This window comes from Rhinatrema bivittatum, chromosome 19, assembly GCF_901001135.1.
Source record: "Rhinatrema bivittatum chromosome 19, aRhiBiv1.1, whole genome shotgun sequence".
NCBI lineage: Eukaryota > Metazoa > Chordata > Amphibia > Gymnophiona > Rhinatrematidae > Rhinatrema > Rhinatrema bivittatum.
The window spans coordinates 32132403-32138577 of NC_042633.1; positions in this window are offsets into that span (position 1 = coordinate 32132403).

Here is a 6175-nt window from a genome sequence, read left to right on the forward strand (position 1 = left end):
GGAGCTTCGCCTTTAGCAGCTCACATTCCCCTCTGGGTACTGGGGCTGGCAGGTCTTAGGTGGGGCCTCTGCTTGTGATGAGATCTATGGACGTAGCAGGGTCTGGCAGGTCCAAGAGTCAGGCCAAGATCAATATCAAGTATCCATCCAAAGGGACCAGGAGGGACTGAGTGGCAGGCGAGGAGCAGAACACTGAAGACGTGAAGAGGACAAGGGCTGACGAACAGACAAGGTCCATGGAGACTGAAGTCTGAAGACACAGGACGCTGGCGGGGACTGCGATCGAAGACGAGCTGAAACTGGAGGCAGAGGAATGAAGCTGCTGGCAACCCACAGCACTAGAAGCAGGGTGACCTGTCGCCGAGGCAAAGACTGCAGGCAGGCCTGGGCCTTTTGTAGGCCTGCCTTCATCTTCAGGGGCTGCGGTCCCTTTAAAACTCAGAGTGACACGCACACGCGGGCCTATGGAGGCAGCGGGGAGACAGTGCTGGAGCGGTGGCGTCGGCTGCGTGCTTGGGAGCGGCGGCAATATTCTCCGGCCAGGGGCTGGAGGTAAGAGCGGCGGTCCGCAGGAGTGGCCCGCTGACCACCAATTGCAACAGGGACACGGAACCTATCACCTTTAGGGCACCGGGGATGGGCGCTCAGGGAGGGAAGGGCTCAGGGATAGAGAACCTGTACAGAGGCCCCACTCTTTGTAATCCTTCTGGTCCTTTATAACAGGGAACAGCCGGTATCTGTCCCACACTGACCTGTGACATTTCACACTGTGGAGCAAGATCTGACAGAGCAGTATTCACTGCTTGGTGCAGGGGGGAATCAAGGCCCCTCTGTTCCAGGTTTCTGGCAAGAGGTGTTACAGGGGCACTCAGTCTCTGCTGTTTCATGGCAGCTGTCACAGGAACACTCAGCCCTTCTGCACAGTCCCTGCTGTTTATTGGCAGGATGTATTACAGGAACACTCAGCCCTTCTGCACAGTCCCTGCTGTTTATTGGCAGGATGTATTACAGGAACACTCAGCCCTTCTGCACAGTCCCTGCTCTTCCCTGGAGGGTTGTCTTACAGGAACACTCAGCCCTTCTGCACAGTCCCTGCTGTTTATTGGCAGGATGTATTACAGGAACACTCAGCCTTTCTGCACAGTCCCTGCTGTTTATTGGCAGGATGTATTACAGGAACACTCAGCCCTTCTGCACAGTCCCTGCTGTTTATTGGCAGGATGTATTACAGGAACACTCAGCCCTTCTGCACAGTCCCTGCTGTTTATTGGCAGGATGTATTACAGGAACACTCAGCCCTTCTGCACAGTCCCTGCTCTTCCCTGGAGGGTTGTCTTACAGGAACACTCAGCCCTTCTGCACAGTCCCTGCTGTTTATTGGCAGGATGTATTACAGGAACACTCAGCCCTTCTGCACAGTCCCTGCTCTTCCCTGGAGGGTTGTCTTACAGGAACACTCAGCCCTTCTGCACAGTCCCTGCTGTTTATTGGCAGGATGTATTACAGGAACACTCAGCCCTTCTGCACAGTCTCTGCTCCTTCAGAAGCTCATCATTTCTCATCAGCGTTTACATATGGCACGCTTTTCTGACCAGAGAGCTCTGCAACATGTCGCAGCCAGCATCCCAAATAAATAAAAGGCACGGTGAGGTGAGCCTAAAAACATCACAGAGATACATCACAAGTGCACCAGAAATGAGATAAAGCAGAGAAGGACATGGAGTAAAGGAATAGAGACTCGCAAGCTTTACGTCAATGATACTCAGGTTTTGTGTCCCTTTGGAAATCATTTTGGGAAGCCGCATTCGCACTCTGTCATCGGTCAAATGCTGGACGCTACGTAACAGGTTATTGAGACTGCACTCCTCATATTATCCAGGCAGTCTTTGAATACAACGTTTATATTCCACGGGTGCCCCTCGCTGATAAAATCATGCACCCACAATTCGGGAGATCTTTTAGAAGCCCTCTCAATGCTTGATCATATCAGTGCAGCCTTTTGGGTTGTTTTTTTTAAGATTTGCGTGTTGCGTAGATGAAGTCATTCCTATCACCTAATGCTTTCCCAGTCACTCTGCTGCAAGCATGGATTTTCCCCCACATTCGTCGGCCTCTCTGATGAATTCTGTTCCAGCTTTCCACATCCTCCAAAACTGCACCGCTTGCGTTCTAACCGATATCAACCCATGCCACTTCATTAAATTGCACTCAACTCACAATTCAGTTCTGGAATTCAATGCCAGAGGATGTGGTTAAGGCAGTGAGTGTAGCTGGGTTTAAAAAAGGTTTGGACAAGTTCCTGGAGAAGAAGCCCATAAACTGTTATTAACCAAGCAGACTTATAAGTACATTTTCAAAGGGCTGCGCACGCAAAAATCAAGGGTTACGCGTGTGACTGGGCCTTGCGCACGCCGCGCGCATTTTAGAACAGGCCCAGCCACGCGTGTAACCCCTGTTACACGCAGAATTGCTGGACCCTGAAAAAGGGGCGGGCCATGGGGGGGCGTGCTCTGGGCGGGGAGGGACGGAGGCCGGGAACCGCATGCACACGGACGTGTGTGTGCAGTTTTGAAAATCGACCCCTTAGGGAATCGCCACTACTTATCACTGAGCGATAGCAGCATGGGATCCAGGTACTGTTTGGATCTTGCCAGGTACTTGTGGCCTGATTTGGCCACTGTTGGAAGCAGGAGACTGGGTTTGATGGACCCTTGGCAACTTTTTGTGTTCTTATGTTATGTTATGGCTAATTAGAAATACCTTTGCTCAAGGTTGCTCATTTAATAGAAACTAGAAAATGAGCATTTTCTGAAGGAGAGACCTCTCCTCCGAACCTTGCTTCCAGCGCATATTTGTCTCATGGTAGATAAAGATGGCTTTGGGAATGTGCGATTCCAGCAGGCATTTTATGCGCTGTTGTAGGTTCTCTGTGCTTGGATGGAGTCCATCTTCACCCAGGCGTCCACCTGTGCTGATAAAAATGGGGCCACCTGTTTGTTGTTTGTTGCATTTCTAATTTTGTTGCTTGCACATTTTTTTATGGATGTTTTTACTGTAACCTGGCTCCAACATTGTACAGAGCGGGATAGAAATCTTTTATAAAAAGGGGGAATTGGATGCTCAGACATAACAGAAAAAGCACGGGACTGCTTCTATGGCCAAGTCCAAAAGCAAAGCAGGTCAGCTTTGGCAGAATTTTCCTGAAGGCTCCTCACCCAGCAAAAATGTTGCTAGCAGTGACTTTTTATGGGTTTGACAGCTGCTTGTTTTATGATTGTAGATATTTCTAACTTCATCCTAAGGATTATTTATTTATTTATTTATTTGAAGGTTTTTGTATACCGACATTCGTTAAGAAAACATCACATCGGTTTCCATAGAACAATAATTAGCCAACAGGGCTTTACAATGAACTTGATATGATAAACTGGGGAGGGGGAGAGCAGGGAAGGAGAGGGGAGGAGGGGGTGGGATTAAAGTGGGAGGGAGAAGACGGGTAGGCTGTACAAATATGTTAACATAAAACATGGTTAAATACAATTATAACTTAGGGATTAGGGTTAACTGCACGGACTACCCTTAAGAGAAACCTGGGGTGACCTACACGGCGCAGTAGATGTCACCATGAGAAGCTTGCTGGGCAGACTGGATGGGCCAGTTGGTCCTTTTCCGCCGTCATTACTATGCATGTTACTCCATTACTATAAATAAACAGGGCCACCGTGTTAGTGGAGAAATCCTCCCGTTTTTGCCGCAGGGTTACAATGACCAGGGAGCACAGCTTCCGAAGTAGGGGCCACCTCCAGGAGCTGGGTGTTCAGTAGCTTTCTGAAAATCTGGCAGACTGGGGGCTAGTCTGATGCTGGGCGGCAGAGCCGAGACCCAGCCAGAGAAGGCTTCCTGCCTGGCTGGTGGTCCTGAGGCACAAAATGGAATCGAGAAAAGCGTTTTTTACTCTCAATGGAGGGAACAGATCATCCCCTGTCCCCTCACCTCCTCCTCCCTGCGAGAAAGAAAAGCCAGTCTTATCATAGTAAGAGAGACACAGGGCTGTTAGTTTGTTTTGTGTGATGCCCATTACAACATCTAAAGGTTTCTCCTCTGAAGATTGCACCCCAAGCACAAAGGCATTCATTGTCTGCTTCTAAGTTTCCGGGAATCTATCTCCCATTAGGATCCCGGATGGTGAAAAAGGGAGAGCTGGGGACAGAAATGGACGGATCCCCTTCCCGCTGTGTCCCCTTCTGCTTGTGTGAAGGACAGCTCGGCCTGTGGGATGTGGCATTTAATATTCCTTCTTCCCCACGCCACCTCCAGCAAAAAAAAATAAAAAAAGGTTACAAATTAGATGTAAAATGAACTTCAGATGATTTATGGGTATGAGGTCATATTCCTTCGAACATAATCGTAAATCCAAAGTCCCGGCAAGAGCTGAATCATTTTATTTTGCCAGAATACAGAATATTAGAGCCTTCCCCAAAGCAGATCTGAGGTGGAGGCCGTCTCTGTCCTCGCCGTGGCCACCGCCTTTGAGCAGCGTCTGAACGCGGGTCGCCTTTCGAGGGTGGCCCGTCCCATAATCTTCTAAATGCGATGAAAGAAAACGCTTAGGCCGTCCGTCAAAACAGCGTCCTGCATGGAATGACGGCCCCCCCCCCCCCCCCCAGCAGCGTTTGTGGACGGCGCGCTCCCGGCGGCTACGGGGAACACAAAGGCCGCTTCGGAGACCGCTGCTACCCTAGAAAACAATAAACATTGGAAAAACAAAGCTTGCTGGGCAGACTGGATGGACCTTTCGGGTATTTATCTGCCATCATCCACTGCTTTGGGAAGTTCTGTTTTGGGGGATTATAAAGTTGCAGGTGCAAAAAATTGGACAAAACAACTCCAGAGCCAGAAAATCAGCGGTTGGCAGGGGAGGACTGACCATGACAGGAGAGCGCCCAAGGGCCCACAGCCCTCTCCCCGAGCTTCAGATGGGTGCTTGAGGGGCCAAAGACCTTTAGTGCCCAGGGGTCAGATCACTGTCAGTCTGTCCCTGCCTGATGCTCCTTTTACTTTCAGTTATCCCCCTTCTTTGTATTCTGAACTGCTCTGACTCCTCAGGTGGAACTCAGTGCTTCAGGATTTCTTGTGCTGCTTTTATTTTTTTTTTAATAAACCAATTACAGGAAGGCTAAGTTGGCAGAGAAGGGGCCATTTGTGCCAGCTTACGCCCATGAGCTGTTTCCTTGCCAGATTCCAGGATATGAAGAGTGACGTGCACGGGCAGAACATTCTGGCAACGTGGGAAGGCTTTCCCCCCATGTTCCTCCTTTGTGGTGAGGGCCTGGGGAGGGGAACCACTCCCACCCCCCCCTCAGTAGGGAGATCCGGGCGTGAGCCTCTCTCTTCGGTACCCGGGTAGGGGCCCCACTGCAGAAAGCCGAATCTTTGCGGGTCTCTTCTCCCCTTGCTGTGCCAGAGTCCTCGTCTCTCCTCCCGTAATCGCTCGATCCCAGGCCCGAGGCGGCTGGCGGCGAGTGGGAGACGAAGGTTCCCGATTCGGCCCCAGTCGGGAATCCCGGGGCCGGACCAGACCACACCGTGATCAAATCGTGCCTCGGCCATCCTGACAGAAAGGGGCACTGGCAAGGGCCTCCCGGGTGCTCCCGCCCGGGCCACCACGTGTGTGTGTGCTGGGAGGGGAACCTGGGATGGGATCCCAGGCCTGGGCTGCCGGCGCTGTTCGGACCTGCACAGCTCAGAGAGGATGAACAGCAGGCTTGCAAAGAGAATCTGGATGGGGATGCCCGCACCCCCTACCCGCTCCGATAGTAACAGTGGGTTCTTGAGGTTTATCAGGCCCTGGCTGTAGTTCTAGAAGTGTCAGCATAACATAGAAAAAAACCCCCAGCTTTTGTTCTTCACCACTCGTTGGTGCTGTCCCTGGCCCGGAGAGCTTAGACATTGAAGCGTCACTGCAACCGTTTATTGGTCAGATTTGAGACATTTCCAGCCCCGTGACCGCTGTTGCTGTCTCCTCCCGGCCTGTTCCCAGGCCTGGAAATGCTTCTGTGTCTAGGGAGACAGAGAGGTAGGTAATAGCAGGAAAGGGAATTATTAACTCCACCGCTGGTTTAATCAATGACCCAGACTTCTGGCCGCGTTCCTTTTGCCACTTGGTGTGGCAGGC